Here is a 19,385-nt window from a genome sequence, read left to right as displayed (position 1 = left end):
GTGACCAGGATGGATAGGATCAGGAATGAGTCCATCAGAGGAACAGCAAATGTTAAATGTTTCGGAGAGAAGGTCAGAGAAGCCAGACTGAGATGGTTCGGTCATGTACAGAGAAGGGGTGGAGAATATATTGTTAGACGGATGCTGGAATTGGAGCTGCCAGGCAAGAGGTCTCGAGGAAGACCAAAGAGAAGATTTATGGACGTAGTGAGAGAGGATATGAAGGTAGTTGGTGTGAGAGAGGAAGATACAGAGAATAGGGTTAGATGGAGAACGATGACTCGCTTCCCCCTGACGGGAAAAGCCGAAAGAAGAAGAAGAAGAAGGCGTCCTATTGGTCGGCCGTGCACCACGTGACCGGGGAGATGCGGAAGATGCATCAGCGATGTTGTTTTAAGTGAAGCTGACGGTGCACACTCCCAAATTGCAAATAATAACATATTCGATGAGAGACATCTCAAAGATCGTGGAGACGAATGTTTAACGTGCCATTTGGTGCGTCTACTGTATTATGTTGGTAGATGATGATGCAAAGAGGCAGGAGGGTTGTGGGTGACGTGTGACATAAGTTTGTTAAATGGACAACCTGTCTCTACGCCTTGCGTCCGTGTACCGAAGTAAATTCCCACCAAGGAATCTGATCTTAGCGCAAATGGATTGTGTTTGACGACAAAAGACGACAGCCCTGATCCGTCCACCACACTGGTTGCGTTTAAAGACTGTCAGACCGGGATCGTGGCAAAGTTCTCCCGTTTGTAAAACAATAGAAACCAATTGTGGCATCAGGAGGATGGACGGAATGTGTTCTGTGTTCTGACTTCTTCATGAAAATTGAAGCGTCTGTGTCGTTCCGGCCTATCGGAACTCAGAGTTGACGTTTTTCTTGTCGTTGAATGGCTGCGATGGCTGACCCTGGATCAGCTTCTGAATGGAGCAATGCATGACTCAAAAACTTTTGTATTAGTGGTTGTATTTGTACTTAGGAATCAATTACATGCTTGTGGTCATGTGGCACTCTCGTCTGTTGTTTGTACACATTTTCATCTGCTTGTTCATATGGGAAACAAAAACATTATTATTGAAAATCTCTGGTAAAACTGTTACAATTGTTTTTTTTTTATTTTACTGAGTTCTAAATCCACCTTTCTGTGAAAAGGATTTTTTAATCATCTCTGAACAAGCAAGGCTGATTTGTAGCGACTTGCACAAAGATCTACAGACACATTTTTAATTGCGTATTGTAAATGTGTAATACTGAAACACATCTCTTGTGTGTTTTGTAATAAATTTCAGGATGAGTAGAAAAGTCTGATGTTTACTACCTTTCAAGGGAAATCCTGCTTTTCCAATCCAATCTGTATCCTGTCCTACAACCCACTGAAGGGATTCAATGCAGCGTTGGTCTGTTCTGCATCTGAGGCTTCCACCATCCAAGGCTGGACCTGCAGCTCTGATATCAAAGGAATGGCTGTTTCGACGAGGTGGAACCGTGGCCAGTAAGCTTTCCTTTCACGATGGAAATGCTCCCTTACTTGTTGGCTTCCAACTTCTTCTTCCCCAGGTAGTGTTGGAGTGAAGCTACTCCAGCAGGCATTTGGTAGAGGTGATGGTGGGGATCTAGGTGGTCATTTCATGTTCTTCAACTGTTGTACTGGGGGGCTTTTCCAATAATTATTTGGAGGCACGAATCGGAGGCAGCCGCTGTCAAGCCTGCAGTAGCTCCCCTCCGTCGTTCCACCGAGATGCACCGATGATCATCTCCATTGCCATGGTAAAGGCTAGAGGGGATGTGGCGCAGCCTGCCCTGAAGCCCACTTCCAATGATCACCATGTTTTGTACTCTGTGGTTGTTTTACAGAATAAGAAATGCTGGAGGAAGCTTCTGACCAGGTTTGTGGTGGTTTCATGCACTTGGAAGAGGTTGAAGGCCTCCCAGATGACAGATGTGGGGATGGATTAAGAAGCCTTTGCTCGGTTGAGGAATAAAACATGCAGGTCTCTTCTGTAACCTTTGAAGATTTTATTTGTTATTGTGTTTCAGGTGAGTTTGGAGTGAGAAGTTATGACTTGTTATCGCGAAGACATGCACCGGGGGTTCAAGATATGTTTAAAGAGGACAGAATTCACGCAGAGGTGCACTGTTTGTCATAGCTTCATTTTGACATTGATTTTCAGTCCAGTCAAGGTGCTGTGAGACTTCAGTGTGTTGTTGGTGCTGATTGCCATCACCCTGTTCATAGGTGAAACTAAAAACTTGAATGTCGTATTTGAATATTTGACAATTTGATTAAAATAAGCTCAAAATGATCATTACAGTCTAAATCAGCTCATTTTAAAATGTTGATTTGAATAGGTGTCAGTACCCAGTATCCAGATAAAGTGGGGCAAAACAGTATTTAGTCAGCCAACAATTGTGCAAGTTCTCCCACTTAAAAACATGATAGAGGTCTTTCATTTTCATCATTGGTATACTTCAACTATGAGAGACAGAAAATATCATTGTCTGATTTTTAACAAACTTATTTGGACATAATGATGGAGAATAAGTAGTTGGTCAGGAACAAACATTCATAGCAATACTTTCTTATATAGCTTTTGCTGGCAATGACAGGTCAAAGGTTTTCTGAAAAGTCTTCATAAGGTATTCCAGGGGCGGGCAAACTTTTTGGCTCAGGGGCCGGATTGACTTTTAAAATTTGACAATATGATACATTTAAAACAAAAAATGTATTTGTGAACAGTACATATCAGACTCTTTTGATATTTGCTTTGAAAATAAAACCGACTTGGTTTTGAAGGCTCTGACATTTCTTGCATTTCATTCACAAACTGTTTTTTTGGTTGGATCTTCACGTCCAGCTCATTCATGTGTGTCAGTAGGTCCACAGTAAATGTTAAATAACAAAGCCAATCCGTGTCATTCAGTTCAGGATAAATTCTCAAGAGTTCTGAAGTAGCTCCAAAAATTGCTAATCTCCAGTTTGAGCTCCCACATTCGTTGATCCAATCATACATATCAAGCATGAATTCTGGACCAATCTTTGATTGGCCAGATGTGGCCTGTTTAAGAATAAGAATAAGAACAACTTTATTTATCCCAAAGGAAATGGTTGTGCCAGAGTTTCAAGTAAAACATAACAATAATAAATAAAGCGGGGATAAAAAATGGATGAACTTTTCCTTGTTTCATTCATAATGAACATTTTCCATCAGCCGTGTTACAGGCACTGCTTTTCCAGGACATATTTGCAAATGTTAACAGTATGTATTTAATTAAAAGTAAAAAAAAAAAAAGGTTAATGTGTAAATATCTGGTTACAATGTGAACACCTGCAGTTCACAGACAAGGGCAGCTTATGTGTTTGTGTTTTTACCCGCTGTGGTTTATATTCACATGAGCTCCAGATGTCCAGATGTCACTTCTAGGACTTTCAAGTTGCACAACAGTGCTCATTATCACAGCATCTCCTCTGGTCCTGCTCACTCTAGGTGAACAGCAGGGGGTCCAGGGCGGGTCTGTGTTGGATCTCAGGTAAGACAGAACAACAAGGTGCTCAGAGGACGTCAGTCACTCCTACAGAGCCAGGATGGAAGATCTGTACCCAGGGTCCTGTGGTTCTTTGTTTTCCTGCAGACGGGGATGATGTTGGAGGTCTTGGAGCGGGGCGATGGGGGCGATGGGGGAGATGCGCCGTCGCTCCGGGCCGAGCGGCTGAGACGGGGAGGGGGTTTATTTGTGAATGAAGTCGTGAGTGAAGCTGACGGTGCGGGGAATGCGCTGGCGTCGAGCGAGGGCGTGGTGCTATCGCTTCTCGGCCTTTTGGCTAAGATCAAGTGTAGTATCTGTTCTTATCAGTTTAATATCTGATATGTCCCCTATGTGGGGGCCAAATATTAAAATTGATTTTTGGAACAGGGAGATGGAATAGGGGCTTGCTCCGTCCACTCCACGCATTGACCCGGTATTGCAGTGCCTGTGGGAACGGTGCACCCCCCGCTTTTGTGTCCGATGTCAAGGTTGCCGTGTCCTCCAACAACGTCATACGTAACCAACATACACGGGATCCAGATCTTGTCTGTGCCCTGCGTGACCAGCGACACTGTCCCCGATGTTTCTGCCGGTAGGGAACGGTAGATAGCAACACACGAGCGTGTCTGCCTGAAACCCTGTCCCTACCATTCGCCCCGTGCAGCCCAATAAAATCCCACTATGGACCAGAATTGAGCCTAAATGGATCGCATTTGAAACGGATGGATTGCCTTGTATAGACTGTGTCAGACTGGGCTCAGGGGGAAGTTCTCCCGGTCGTAGAGCGGCAGAAACCCCTCGCGGCATCAGGAGGACGGACGGAACGTGTTCCGGTTGTCCTCTGACTTCTTCGTGAAAATTGAAGCGTCCGTGTCGTTTTCGGCGTCCCGGCCTGTCAGAACTCAGAGTTGACGTTTTTCTTTGACGGAGTGTGTGTGTGTGTGTGTGTTTGTGTGTGTGTGTGTGCGAGAGGGATCGTGTGTGAGCTCCCGGAACAGTCCGCGTGGGTTCCCCCCCGACTGAGAACGGCGTGCGTGTGAAAGCGATCCGTGCGCGGGAGGCGTGCGACTCATACTTACCTGGCAGGGGAGATACCATGATCAAGAAGGTGGTTCACGCAGGGCGAGGCTCAGCCATTGCACTGCGGCTGTGCTGACCCCTGCGAATTCCCCAAATGTGGGAATCTCTACTGCATAATTTCTGGTAGTGGGGGACTGCGTCCGCGCTCTCCCCTGTTGTGCTGTTCAAGAGCAAGTCTGTGTCGCCGGAGGCCGGGTTCACTGTTTATGGTCGCACGCGCCGACCCTCCCTGGCTGGGTTGTGACCCAACTAGGGAGTTGTCGTTGCACATGGCAGGTGCACCGCAAAAGCGTGGATTTACGATCGGCCCAAAAAACAATCCAGAGTGTCCAAGTCCATGAAATGTTCCTGCTTCTTGATCTCCACTCCCTGTAGCCTCACCGTTCCACCCGAGTTCCTCTCATCCCCACACATGTATGCTGTCTTGCTGCGATTAACTTTCGTTCCTCTCCTTTCCAGAGCATACCCCCACCTCTTTATAGTTTCACCGAGACACTTTACAGTTTATAGTTTATTTTGATTTCCAAGTCTGCCTTTTATTATTTATTACTGTTATATTTTCTGTAACTCTGGCACAACAGTTTCCTTCGGGATAAATATAGTTGTTCTTATCTTATCTTATCTTTTCTTATCTTATCTTGACCTCCACCTGTTTTCTGCTCTCACTACAGATCACAACGGCATCTGCAAAGGTCACGGACCGTGGAGATTCACGTCTACCCTCATCCGTCAGGCCGTCCGTCACCGTTGCGAACAAGAGGGGGCTCAGGGCCTATCCCCGACGGAGTCCCGCTTCCACCTTGAACTTCTCTGGTCCCATCTTACAGCACACCGCACCACTGTCTCCCAGCTAGCATACATGTCCTGCACCAGTGTAACACACTTCTCTGCCGCTCCAGACTTCCTCAAAGGATACCAGAGCTCCTCTCTTGGCAACCTGTCGTACGGGCCCACGGGCCTTCTCTGTACTTCTCTATGAGCATTCTCGGCGCAAATATTGCATCTGTAGTACTCTTCCTTCTTCCATGTGTATTTTATTTATTTTTCTCTTTCTCTTGTCATTAACTGTCCCGCCGTGCATTTGAGTCCTGGTATGGCCTTTGCTAGCTCCCTCTTTACCTTAGGCTGCAGCCTAAGGTAAAGTGTGTCGGATGATTTTTGGTTATAGTAACCTTGGGTGCCACTGGCTGTAATCATGGAAACGCAATAGAAGGAGCTCCAGACAGATCTGGAAATGACTGGAGGTGGAAAAGACGGAGGACGGCTGCTTATAAAATGCCCTTCCGCGTAGGGTAGTCTCGTTTACGGCCATACCACCCTGAACACGCCCGATCTCCTCTGATCTCGGAAGCCAAGCAGGGTTGTGCCAGGTTAGTACTTGGATGGGAGACCGCCTGGGAATACCAGGTGCCGTAAGCTTTTTCATGTTCGTCCTCTCTGTCAACAGCAGGGGGTGCTGTCTCTCAAGAGCGCCAACATTTCACACACGGACACACGCCGCTGATTCCCTTGTGTTTTTCCCACCGGAGTCACCGTGAAGCCCGGCGCGACACGCGCTCAGTCATAGTTCCCTGCTTACCTTTCGGGTCACTTTCCGTTGTCTCGCCGCCTCCGTCCGTCGCTTGCCGCCTTTCTTTTCATCCCTGTACAGTATTTCTCCATGTGTGCTGAATTTCTTTTTCTCTCGTTTGTGCCTCTCGCTGTTGAATAATCCAGCCGCTGACCTCCGTACCGCTGGCTCTCCTAGGCACTTCCAGGCCTCTACATGTACGGTACGTCATCAGGACCCACTGCCTTTGAACTCCTCATCTACTTCGATGCCCTCCTCGCTTCTTTTTACACTTGTCTCTGCTCCTTTTGCGGTCGCCAGTAGTCAGCGCTTCTACCCTTGGCTCTCTTTCATTTTTCCCCATTCATTCATCATATTCCTAGGAGTCTGGTTGTTTAAGTCCTGGGTTTACTTTGATGCTTCGGCGTCCTGTCGGGGGGCCGTGCACCACGTGACCGGGCAGATGCGGAATATGCATCAGCCATGTTGTTTTTTGTAAAGCAGGAACATCGGCCTCCACCGGGACCTCCGTGTCCGGGGCGTGACGGAGGTCTTATCTTATCTTGACCTCCACCTGTTTTCTGCTCTCACTACAGATCACAACGGCATCTGCAAAGGTCACGGTCCGTGGAGATTCACGTCTACCCTCATCCGTCAGGCCGTCCGTCACCGTTGCGAACAAGAAGGGGCTCAGGGCCTATCCCCAACAGAGTCCCGCTTCCACCTTGAACTTCTCTGGTCCCGTCTTACAGCACACCGCACAACTGTCTCCCAGCTAGCATACATGTCCTGCACCAGTGCAACACACTTCTCTGCCATAGGATACCAGAGCTCCTCTCTTGGCAACCTGTCGTATGACTTTTCAAGGTGTACAAAAAGGCAATGCGGCTCCCGCCGGCCTTCTCTGTACTTCTCTATGAGCATTCTCGGCGCAAATACTGCATCTGTAGTACTCTTCCTTTTTCCATGTGTATTTTATTTAATTTTCTCTTTCTCTTGTCATTAACTGTCCCGCCGTGCATTTGAGTCCTGGTATGGCCTTTGCTAGCTCCCTCTTTACCTTAGGCTGCAGCCTAAGGTGCAGTGTGTCTGATGATTTTTGGTTATAGTAACATTGGGTGCCACTGGCTGTAATCATGGAAACGCAATAGAAGGAGCTCCTGACAGATCTGGAAATGACTGGAGATGGAAAAGACGGAGGACGGCTGCTTATAAAATGCCCTTCCGCGTAGGCTAGCCTCGTTTACGGCCATACCACCCTGAACACGCCCGATCTCGTCTGATCTCGGAAGCCAAGCAGCGTCGGGCCTGGTTAGTACTTGGATGGGAGACCGCCTGGGAATACCAGGTGCCGTAAGCTTTTTCATGTTCGTTCCCTCTGTCAACAGCAGGAGGTGCTGTCTCTCAAGAGCGCCAACATTTCACACACGGACAAACGCCGCTCATTCCCTTGTGTCTGTCCCACCGGAGTCACCGTGAAGCCCGGCGCGACACGCGCTCAGTCATAGTTCCCCGCCTTACTTTCGGGTCACTTTCCGTTGTCTCGCCGCCTCCGTCCGTCGCTCGCCGCCTTTCTTGTCATCCCCGTACAGTATTTCTCCATGTGTGCTGAATTTCTTTTTCTCTCGTTTGTACCTCTCGCTGTTGAATAATCCAGCCGCTGACCTCCGTACCGCTGGCTCTCCTAGGCACTTCCAGGCCTCCACATGTACGGTACGTCATCAGGACCCACTGCCTTTGAACTCCTCATCCTCTTCGATGCCTTCCTTGCTTCTTTTTACATTTGTCTCTTCTCCTTTTGCGATCGCCAGTAATCAGCGCTTCTACCCTTGGCTCTCTTTCATTTTTCCCCATTCATTCATCATATTCCTAGGAGTCTGGTTGTTGAAGTCCTGGGTTTACTTTGATGCTTCGGCGTCCTGTCGGGGGGCCGTGCACCACGTGACCGGGCAGATGCGGAAGATGCATCAGCCATGTTTTTTTTTGTAAAGCAGGAACATCGGCCTCCACCGGGACCTCCGTCTCCGGGGCGAGACGGAGGTCTTATCTTATCTTATCTTGACCTCCACCTGTTTTCTGCTCTCACTACAGATCACAACTGCATCTGCAAAGGTCACGGTCCGTGGACATTCACGTCTAACCTCATCCGTCAGGCCGTCCGTCACCCTTGCGAAAAAGAAGGGGCTCAGGGCCTATCCCCAACAGAGTCCCGCTTCCACCTTGAACTTTTCTGGTCCCGTCTTACAGCACACCGCACAACTGTCTCCCAGCTAGCATACATGTCCTGCACCAGTGCAACACACTTCTCTGCCGCTCCAGACTTCCTCATAGGATACCAGAGCTCCTCTCTTGGCAACCTGTCGTATGACTTTTCAAGGTGTACAAAAAGGCAATGCGGCTCCCACCGGCCTTCTCTGTACTTCTCTATGAGCATTCTCGGCGCAAATACTGCATCTGTAGTACTCTTCCTTTTTCCATGTGTATTTTATTTAATTTTCTCTTTCTCTTGTCATTAACTGTCCCGCCGTGCATTTGAGTCCTGGTATGGCCTTTGCTAGCTCCCTCTTTACCTTAGGCTGCAGCCTAAGGTGCAGTGTGTCTGATGATTTTTGGTTATAGTAACATTGGGTGCCACTGGCTGTAATCATGGAAACGCAATAGAAGGAGCTCCTGAGAGATCTGGAAATGACTGGAGGTGGAAAAGACGGAGGACGGCTGCTTATAAAATGCCCTTCCGCGTAGGCTAGTCTCGTTTACGGCCATACCACCCTGAACACGCCCGATCTCGTCTGATCTCGGAAGCCAAGCAGCGTCGGGCCTTGTTAGTACTTGGATGGGAGACCGCCTGGGAATACCAGGTGCCGTAAGCTTTTTCATGTTCGTTCCCTCTGTCAACAGCAGGAGGTGCTGTCTCTCAAGAGCGCCAACATTTCACACACGGACACCCGAGCTCATTCCCTTGTGTCTGTCCCACCGGAGTCACCGTGAAGCCCGGCGCGACACGCGCTCAGTCATAGTTCCCCGCCTTACACTCGGATCACTTTCCGTTGTCTCGCCGCCTCCGTCCGTCGCTCGCCGCCTTTCTCGTCATCCCCGTACAGTATTTCTCCATGTGTGCTGAATTTCTTTTTCTCTCGTTTGTACCTGTCGCTGTTGAATAATCCAACCGCTGACCTCCGTACCGCTGGCTCTCCTAGGCACTTCCAGGACTCCACATGTACGGTACGTCATCAGGACCCACTGCCTTTGAACTCCTCCTCCTCTTCGATACCCTCCTCGCTTCTTTTTACACTCATTTTTTTTCCTTTTGCAATCGCCAGTAATCAGCGCTTCTACCCTTGGCTCTCTTTCATTTTTCCCCATTCATTCATCATATTCCTAGGAGTCTGGTTGTTGAAGTCCTGGGTTTACTTTGATGCTTCGGCGTCCTGTCGGGGGGCCGTGCACCACGTGACCGGGCAGATGCGGAAGATGCATCAGCCATGTTGTTTTTTTTTAAAGCAGGAACATCAGCCTCCACCGAGACCTCCGTGTCCGGGACGAGACGGAGGTCTTATCTTATCTTATCTTGACCTCCACCTGTTTTCTGCTCTCACTACAGATCACAACGGCATCTGCAAAGGTCACGGTCCGTGGAGATTCACGTCTACCCTCATCTGTCAGGCCTTCCGTCACCGTTGCGAACAAGAAGGGGCTCAGGGCCTATCCCCAACAGAGTCCCGCTTCCAACTTTGAACTTCTCTGGTCCCGTCTTACAGCACACCGCACCACTGTCTCCCAGCTAGCATACATGTCCTGCACCAGTGCAACACACTTCTCTGCCATAGGATACCAGAGCTCCTCTCTTGGCAACCTGTCGTATGACTTTTCAAGGTGTACAAAAAGGCAATGCGGCTCCCACGGGCCTTCTCTGTACTTCTCTATGAGCATTCTCGGCGCAAATACTGCATCTGTAGTACTCTTCCTTTTTCCATGTGTATTTTATTTAATTTTCTCTTTCTCTTGTCATTAACTGTCCCGCCGTGCATTTGAGTCCTGGTATGGCCTTTGCTAGCTCCCTCTTTACCTTAGGCTGCAACCTAAGGTTTATTGTGTCTGATGATTTTTGGTTATAGTAACCTTGGGTGCCACTGGCTGTAATCATGGAGACTAAATAGAAGGAGCTCCTGACAGATGTGGAAATGACTGGAGGTGGAAAAGACAGAGGACGGCTGCTTATAAAATGCCCTTCCGCGCGATCTTCCTCGTTTACGGCCATACCACCCTGAACACGCCCGATCTCGTCTGATCTCGGAAGCCAACCAGGGTCGGGCCTGGTTAGTACTTGGATGGGAGACCCCCTTGGAATACCAGTTGCCGTAAGCTTTTTCATGTTCGTCCTCTCTGTCCCCATCAGGGGGTGCTGTCTCTCAAGAGCGCCAACATTTCACACACGGACACCCGAGCTCATTCCCTTGTGTCTGTCCCACCGGAGTCACAGTGAAGCGCTCAGTCATAGTTCCTCGCCTTACCTTTCGGGTCACTTTCCGTTGTCTCGCCGTCTCTGTCTGTCGCTCGTCGCCTTTCTTGTCATCCCTGTACAGTATTTTTCCATGTGTGCTGTATTTCTTTTTCTTTTGAATCATCCAGTCGCTGACCTCCGTACCGCTGGCTCTCCTAGACACTTCCATGCCTCCACATGTACGGCATGTCATCAGGACCCACTGCCTTTGAACTCCTCATCCTCTTCGTTGCCTTCCTTGCTTCTTTTCTTAAGAATAAGAGTAAGAATAAGAACAACTTTATTAATCCCGAAGGAAATTGCAGTGCCAGAGTTACAGAAAATATAACAGCAACAAATCATAAAAGAAAGGCAGAATTAGAAATAAAAATAAACTATAAACTATAAAGTGTCTCAGTGAAACTATAAAGTGTCTTAGTAAGCAGTGATAAAACTATAAGTGTCTTAGTAACAAGTGAGGTAAGGAGTGCACAATAGTATGATAGAAGGGAACATTGTAGTGTAGCTGTTATGAGATGAGATGAAATTATGAAATATTGCACAGTGTGACTGTTATGAGATGAAAGATTGCACAGTTTCTGAATATTGCACAGAAATGAGATATTGCACATTTTTGTTTGTTTTTAAGTTAAAGATAGGTTGTTATGGTTGCCGGCGGCTGAATGGAGAGGAGTTAAAAAGTCTGATCGCCTCAGGAGGAAAGACCTCCTGTGGTGTTCAGTGGAGCTCCTCGGTGGTATCAGTCTACGGCTGAAAGAGCTCTGACAGGACGTCAGTGTGGCATGCAGGGGGTGATGGATGTTGTCCATGATGCTGAGGAGCTTCTTCAGCATCCTCCTCTCTGACACCTGCACCACAGACTCCTGCTCCACGCCCAGGACAGATCCAGCTCTCCTGATGAGCTTGTTGAGTCTGTTAGCGTCAGCTGTCTTGAGCCTGCTGCCCCAGCACACAACAGCGTAGAAGATGACGCTGGACACCATCGAGTGGTAGAACATCTGCAGCATGGTCCTGCAGACATTGAAAGATCTGAGCCTCCTGAGGAAGAACAGGCGGCTCTGACCCTTTTTGAAGATGGCGTTGGTGTTAATAGTTGTAAAGTTGTAAATAGTTGACAAGTTGTAAATTACTTTGGAATTCTTTAAAGCTGGTGTTTGGTGGTTTGATGCCAAACTTATCTGGTTTTGTAGCAATATATTGAATCAAAGGGCAACGTTTCTGATGGTTAAAGCTGTTCATCAATTGTGATGGGACGACCAGGTCTGTACAGTCATGGCCAAAAGTTTGGAGAATGACACAACAATAGAACCATCTGGCAAACACCTAAAAACCATGAAGGAACAGACATTGTGAAAGTGGCAATCTCAAAACTTTTGGCCATGACTGTAGAATGTGAAGACCACGGCCTCAGCTACATTTCACACCTTGCATTGTACTCCCAGCAAGTGGCTGCCTGCCATTAGTGCCATATTAGAATAAAAGCAGGTGGTCATCAGAAGGAAACCCCAAGGCTCAGGAATCTCATATCAGTTTCGAGCTGGTAAAGGGCAGTGTTTCCTCAAAGCGTCTCCGAGTGCTTGTTTATTCGGGAATGTGGGTATTCTGTAAGTCTTTCCAAAGAGTGTGGTTCAGTCCTGCTCTATATTTGTACAGCATCATGGAAACGCTGTGTTGGTGTTTGGTGCTATATGAATAATCAAATTTGATTGGTCGTGACTCAACTCAGCAAGCTTTTGTGGCTCGTTGGTCTAGGGGTATGATTCTCGCTTTGGGTGCGAGAGGTCCTGGGTTCAAATCCCGGACGAGCCCGAGCCCTTCCAATGCTACATTCTGCTGTGTCATACGGACGTATCCGGTCTACTCTTCGCACACACCTTGCATCCTCTGCTTCAGCAGCAATGTTCAACCATCACAGACTTTTCCACCCAATGATTACTTATATAGAAGAAAAAACTCCCAAGTGTCAGCTTCACAAGGAAGACACCTTTGTAGTATTTGGTTTTCAGGACCACCTCGCTATAATGTCATCCAGAATGGTGAGACTGAAAATAGAGTCTACTCGTAAGCCCTTTAGTACCAGGGCTTACAATGGGCCCATGGCATTGCTGGCTACCTTCTCGTTTTCCATTGCAGTAACCAGGCACTTCACCGTTTGCTTGGGGCAACAGGTGAATCTGCCTTCAGATTAGCATGCAGGCTCTGATTATTCTTCAGGGGAGCCTGGTCTTACAGCCCTCAAGGATTTTCTTTGGGATTGCTTCGGCAGGACACTGGAAACAGGCTGGATCCTCTCCAAAATACTTTTGTACTTTGGCAGGAGGGGGCAGGACATCATACATGGATCTGATGGTCAAGCTCAGCTTGTGGCCTCCATGTTCCACTGCCGCTCCAAAAGATCATACTACTTTTTACACCATCTCAGCTCACCCAGCGGCCATGCTTGGTGAGGGACAAAGCTCTGGCAATTCAGTCTGCTTCTTCCTGGTGGTGCATGTCCAGTACCACCAGCTGGTGCTGCTCAGCGGGAGAAGCCTTCCGTCATGTGGGATATTTTTGTTTTCCTGCACCTCTTGCCATGTTGAATTGGCCCACAATGTCCCTTTGTCTCACGGCAGACTTTGCCTTTGCTTTACTTTTCATTTTCTCCCAGTCTCTACGGTAGAAGCAGCACTGCCGCTGAAGAGATGTTGGGACTCTTTGACATTGTCTCATGTCTTGCTTAGTAATACTTGTATTTCTCCACCAGGCCCAATTATGGTGGGGATAGGGCTCCATTGATTGTGATCAGCGTTGCAGAGAAAATCATGTCACATCTCATTTGCCATTAGGTTTTCTCACATTCAATACCTTTTCAAGGGTGACATTTTACCAGTTCTTCGGTCTTCCCTGTCCGGTCAACGTCAAGGTACGCTCTCACCTATCAGTTGTCTTCAACGTAGGTATCCTGTGCAACAAAGGAGTCGGAGCTAATATCCCGGTTCAAATGACAACAAAACAAAACAAACTTACTTGCTCACATTACAGCGCTGTGAAAAAGTAGGAGCAAACAAGATGAGAGTCAGGGAATCATCAGTGATATGAATCCGGGACCTCTCGCACCCTAAGCGAGAATCATACCCCAAGACCAACGAGCCACGCCCACTGCTTGCATGTTGACTGTTTTTCGCGCTTTATTAAATCTCTATTATAGTTTGTTTTCTTTATTTATATTCCCTTCATCCACCTGGATGAGCCCATGAGGTGGGGCAGCTAAATGACTCTGGTGACAAGGAAGATGAAGAGGACAAAGGCAGAGCAGAGGACAAAGTGGTGGGAGCTGAAAAGGGAGGAGTGTTGCATGGTTTTAAGGGAGGAGTTGAGAAAGGGTCTGGGTGGTCACGGTGAGCTTACAGATGATTGGACAACAGCAGCTCGAGTTATCAGGGAGACAGATAGGAGAGTACTCGGTGTGTCATCTGGAAGAAAAGTAGACAAGGAGACTTGGTGGTGGAATGAGGAAGTGCAGGAGTGTATACAGAGAAAGCGGTTAGCAAAGAAGAAGTGGGATACTGAGAGGACTGAAGAGAACAGACAGGAATTCAGGGAGATATAGCGAAAGGTAAAGATAGAGGTAGCAAATGCAAAACAAAAAGCGTACGGTGACTTGTATGCTCGGATGGATAGAAAGGAGGGTGAGAATGATTTATACAGGTTGGCGAAAACAGAGAGATAAATATGGAAAGGATGTACAACAGGTCCGGGTGATTAAGGACAGAGAAGGAAATGCATTGACAGATGCTAGAAGAGTGATGAGAAGATGGAAAGAGTACTTTGAAGAGCTGATGAATGGGGAAAATGAAAGAGGCAAGGGTAGAAGAGGGGACTATTGTAGACCACAAAGTAGCACAAATTAGTAAAAGTGAAGTGAGGAAGGCATTGAAGAGGATGAAGAGGGGAAAAGCAGTTGGTCCTTATGATATACCTGTGGAGGTGTGGAAGTGTCTAGGAAAGGGAGCAGTAGATTTTCTGACTAGATTATTCAACAGGATCTTAGAGGGTGAGAAGATGCCTGAAGAATGGAGACAAAGTGTGATGGTGCCTATTTTTAAGAATATAGGGGATGTGCACAATTGCGGCAACTATAGAGGGATAAAGTTGATGAGCCGTACAATGAAGTTATGGTAAAGAGTAGTGGAAACTAGACTGAGAGCAGAAGTCAGCATTTGTGAAAAGCAGTATGGCTTCATGCCGAGGAAGAGTACTACAGATGCAGTATTTGCGTTGAGAAAGCTAATAGAGAAGTACAGAGAAGGCCAGAGGGAGCTGCATTGTGTTTTTGTAGACCGAGAAAAAGCATATGACAGGGTGCCAAGAGAGGAGCTCTGGTATTATATGAGGAAATCTGGAGTGGCAGAGAAGTATGTTAAACTGGTGCGCGACATGTATGCTAGCTGTGAGACATTGGTACGGTGCGCTGTAGGGGTAACAGAGAAGTTCAAGGTGGAGGAGGGACTCAACCAGGGATCAGCTCTGAGCCCGTTCTAGTACGCAATGGTGATGGACAGATGAGGTTAGACAGGAAACCCCTTGATGTTTGCGGATGACATTGTGATCTGTAGTGAGAGCAGAAAACAGGTAGAGGAAAATCTAGAGAGGTGGAGGTATGCTCTGGAAGGGAGAGGAATGAAAGTTAGTTGCAGCAAGACAGAATATAGGTGTGTGAATGAGAGGAACTCGGCTGGAACGGTGAGGCTACAGGGAGTGGAGATCAAGAAGTTGGAGGATTTCAGGTACTTGGGGTCAAAAGTCCAGAGTAACGGAGAGTGTGGAAAAGAGGTGAAGAGACGGGTCCAAGCAGGTTGGGATGGGATTGAGAAAAGTGTCAGGGGTACTATGTGATAGAAGACTATGGGCCAGAATGAAAGGAAAGGTGTACAAGACTGTGGTGAGACCAGCGATGCTGTATGGCCTAGAAATGTTTGGAACAAGGTGTAAATTACTTTGGAGTTCTTTAAAGAATTCTAAAATAATTTTAAACTTGTTCCATTAACCTTCAACTTGTTGAGATTAACGCTTTTTGACCAAATGGCTTAATCTTTTATCCCTGCGACTGGATTTCAGTAAATGTGACATATTGTAATAGAATTACGTCTTACTCAAAACATTCTAACTCCAGACACTAGTTTTAAAGACTTCCATTGTTATTTAAACTTGCTCGGAAAAGATTCAACTTGGTGAGATAAACACTTGCTGACTAATTTCCTTTATCTTTAATCCTGTTGCTGGTTTTCAGTAAATATGACATTTAATCTGTAGAATCACATTCTATTCATCATATATCAGCACCAGACACCAGCTATAAAAGAAGTACAAAATTAAAAAATGCTAAAAAAAATGTGATGCTCAACAATATATAGTTTATATTTAATGAAATCCAGCCACATGTTTAAATGGTAAAGCAATTTGTTCAGGAAGTGTTTATCTCACCAAATTGAAGGTTTTTGGCACAAGTTAAAAATAATTTTGGAAGTCTTCCAAGCTGGTGTCTGTTGCTGAAATATGCGTAATAGGACATGATTCAACACAATATATTTCATATTTACTAAAATCCAGCCGCAGGATTAAAGGATAAAGCCATTTGGTCAAAATTGTTTTTCTCATCAAGTTGATGGTTTTCGTGTCATTCTTTAGAGCTTGTGTCTGTTGATGAAATATGCAGATTTGGATGTGATTCTACACAATACAGAATCTACGCAATGTATGAATTCACTCTAATTTAGCTGCAAGAAGGAAAGATGAAGCCATTTGGTCAAAAATGTTTATCTCGCCAAATTTAAGGTTTTTTGAACAAGGTGTAAATTATTTCAGAATTCTTTAAAGGTAGTTACTCTTGTTGAAAAATGTTGAATAGGATGTGATTCTACACAATAAAAAATCTACACATTATATAAATTCACTAGAATCCAGCAGCAAGAATGAAATATAAAGCCATTTGTCCAATTATGTGTACCCTGCAAAGTGTAAGCTCTTTGGAACAAGTTGTAAATAACATTGGAATTCCTTAAAGTTGGTGTCTGGCGCTGAAATATGCTGATTAAGATGTGATTCTAGACAATATAAAATCTACAAAATGTATACATTCACTGAAATCCAGATGCAAGAAGGGAAGAGAAACCCATTTGATCAAAAATGTTTATTTCGCCAAATTGAAGGCATTTGGAACAAGTTGTAAATTGCTTTCGAATACTTAAAAGCTGGTGTCTGTTGCTGAAAAATGGTTGAATGTGATGTGAATTTGCACTCTATTGGTCAACTGTAATGAAATCCAGGCGGAAGTTTGAAAATAAAGGCATTTGGACCTAAAATGTTTATTTCACTAAGTTGAAGGTTGTTTGGCACAAGTTGTAAATATCTCTAATTCTTTAAAGCTGGTGACCGGTGATGAAACATGCTGATCTGGATGTGATGCTACACATGACAGAATCTACACAATGTATTAATTCCCTCAAATCCAGCCACAAGAAAGATGAAGCCATTTGGTCAAAAATGTTTTTCTTTTTTTTTTTGAACATTTATTAGAACAGGTTCCTTAACAGAGTTTTATACATTCTTACAAAACCTCATAACAAGATATACATTATACAATAATCTTTATAGGTCACTTATTTCCTCAATAGCAAGTGAAAAATAAAATAAAACTAAAAAAAAAAACAGAAAAAAAAAACAAAAAAAAACAAAACCCAAACACCAAGAAAAGCATCTAACTCAGTCAAATAGAGATAATATCTTCAAGTCTCCAAATATTTTTTAATGGGTGCCCATTTGTCAAGATATAGGTCTGTCTGAAGTCGTAAGTTTGCTGTTATGCGTTCCATGCAGTTTACATCCTTAAGCCTCTGACGCCACTGGTCCAGGGTAGGTGGGTGGGGTTTGAGCCAATTTACTGTGATCATTTTATGTGCAATTAATAGAAGAACTCTAAGCGTAAACACCTGTTTTTTCCTTAGGCCGCTTGTTGATGCTGTACCCATAATAAATTGCTGTGGATCAATTGGTCTGTTTAATTTTAAAATCTCACTTATTTGTTTTTTTACCTCTTCCCAGAATTTCATCAGTTTAGGGCAGTCCCAAAAAATGTGGGAAAAGTCCCCCGTTATGCCACAGCCCCTCCAACACAGGGGAGAACAGTTATTATCATACGAAGCTATTATCAAGGGAGATTTAAAATACCTTATTCTTAACTTCCAGCTGAACTCCCTCCATGTTGGGCTGCTTAAACATTGTTGCCAGGGCAACCAAGAACTCTCCCGTTCTCCATCAGCAATCATGGCATTAGATTGCAGTTCCCACTTAGCTTTCACATCCAGTGTGTCTACTGAAGTGTCCATATGTATCCTGCCATATATATCTGATATTGTATTTTTAATGTTCATTTTGTTCTCAACTATCTCAGTCCAATATTGTTCAAAATTAGTTGAAGCTTCTTTAATATTGTCCCATTCTTTGTGTGTCATCGAATAATGTCGAATTTGAAAATATCAAAATAAATCCTTAGAATCAATGTCGTGTTTTGCCTGAAGTTGTGAAAAAGCCCTCAGAGTTCTTCCTTCAAATAACTGATTTATTGTGATTAAACCTTTCCCTGCCCATCTAATGAAACCACCGTCCATCTTTGCTGGCAGAAAGTCACCTGCTGCTGTTATTTTTGCTGCCCTCGATAGAGATAGAGGTAGATTCAGGAATCGTCTTGTCTTTTCCCAAACCTTAAGTGTATGGTTGACATATTCATTTTGTATCTTAAGTCCACGTCTTGCTTTTGAATTTAGAAAGGGGAGAGTTGAAAGCGAAACATTTTTAACTGAACCTTGCTCTATATGCACCCACCTTGTGTCCATATCTAGTTTTATCCATGAGACCATTTTTCCAAGTTGTGCTGCCAGGTAGTAACTTCTTAAGTGTGGCAAGGCCAATCCGCCCTTATCTCTGGGTGCACAGAGTATTTTCAATCTCACTCTGGGCCTCTTGTTCTGCCATATATATTTGGAAATGAGCTTATCCAGTAATGTAAAGGTAGATACAGGAACAGTGATAGGCAGAGCATTGAACAGAAACAGCATTCTAGGTAGGACATTCATCCTGATACTTTCTATCCTCCCAACTAAGGACAAAGGAAGCACCTCCCATCTTTCCATGTCATTTTTGATCTGAGAAATTAGTTTGCCATAATTTGCCTTATATAGCTGACTTGTGTCGTGTGTGAGAATGATTCCCAGGTATCTAAAGCCCCCTTTTGACCACTTGAATTTCACCTGTCCGTCCAAGCATGTCGGCCAGCATCCTGTTATCATCATTGCTTCTGATTTCCCCTCATTCACCTTGTACCCTGACACCTCCCCATAGTCCCTCAGTCATCTATACCGGCCCTTATGCAATGCCTGAGGATTTCTTATAAACAAAAGAACGTCATCCGCGAACAACGAAATTCTGTGCATCTCCCCTCCTTCATCTACTATTCCCTCGATCTGATCGTTTGTCCTTATCAATTCAGCAAGCGGTTCGATACACAATGTGAGCAAAATAGGCGAGATTGGGTTCCCCTGCCTAACTCCATTTTAAGGTGAAAAAATTGGGAGCAGTACCCATTCACCCTGACCTTTGATATTGAGTCTTTATTCAGTGCTTCAATCCATTTTATAAATGTCATATTAAATCCCATTTGTTCCATAGTAAATTTCAGATATGTCCAG

The 19,385-nt window shown here is 45.4% G+C and overlaps 7 non-coding genes across 7 annotated transcripts; all 7 read left to right on the top strand.

Moving 5' to 3' along the window:
* The first annotated feature begins 3,804 nt into the window (after positions 1–3,804).
* LOC147220237 (U2 spliceosomal RNA) lies at positions 3,805–3,996 on the top strand. The gene has a single exon (XR_015108167.1). It is a non-coding gene; the product is annotated as a U2 spliceosomal RNA (small nuclear RNA).
* Positions 3,997–4,600: 604 nt separating this feature from the next.
* On the top strand, positions 4,601–4,764 carry LOC147220236 (U1 spliceosomal RNA). Its single transcript, XR_015108239.1, has one exon. It is a non-coding gene; the product is annotated as a U1 spliceosomal RNA (small nuclear RNA).
* Positions 4,765–5,909: 1,145 nt separating this feature from the next.
* Positions 5,910–6,028, top strand: LOC147220235 (5S ribosomal RNA). Its single transcript, XR_015108569.1, has one exon. It is a non-coding gene; the product is annotated as a 5S ribosomal RNA (ribosomal RNA).
* Positions 6,029–7,399: 1,371 nt separating this feature from the next.
* Positions 7,400–7,518, top strand: LOC147220234 (5S ribosomal RNA). Its single transcript, XR_015108525.1, has one exon. It is a non-coding gene; the product is annotated as a 5S ribosomal RNA (ribosomal RNA).
* A 1,391-nt stretch (positions 7,519–8,909) lies between these two features.
* Positions 8,910–9,028, top strand: LOC147220233 (5S ribosomal RNA). The gene has a single exon (XR_015108623.1). It is a non-coding gene; the product is annotated as a 5S ribosomal RNA (ribosomal RNA).
* A 1,376-nt stretch (positions 9,029–10,404) lies between these two features.
* Positions 10,405–10,523, top strand: LOC147220232 (5S ribosomal RNA). The gene has a single exon (XR_015108656.1). It is a non-coding gene; the product is annotated as a 5S ribosomal RNA (ribosomal RNA).
* A 1,873-nt stretch (positions 10,524–12,396) lies between these two features.
* Positions 12,397–12,468, top strand: trnap-ugg (transfer RNA proline (anticodon UGG)). Its single transcript has one exon. It is a non-coding gene; the product is annotated as a tRNA-Pro (tRNA).
* The last annotated feature ends 6,917 nt before the right edge of the window (positions 12,469–19,385 follow it).

Source organism: Fistularia commersonii, chromosome 24, assembly GCF_037954325.1.
Source record: "Fistularia commersonii isolate RoL2024-O1a breed Wild chromosome 24, RoL_Fcom_v1.0, whole genome shotgun sequence".
NCBI classification, from domain to species: domain Eukaryota; kingdom Metazoa; phylum Chordata; class Actinopteri; order Syngnathiformes; family Fistulariidae; genus Fistularia; species Fistularia commersonii.
This window is presented reverse-complemented; position numbering and strand designations above follow the sequence as displayed.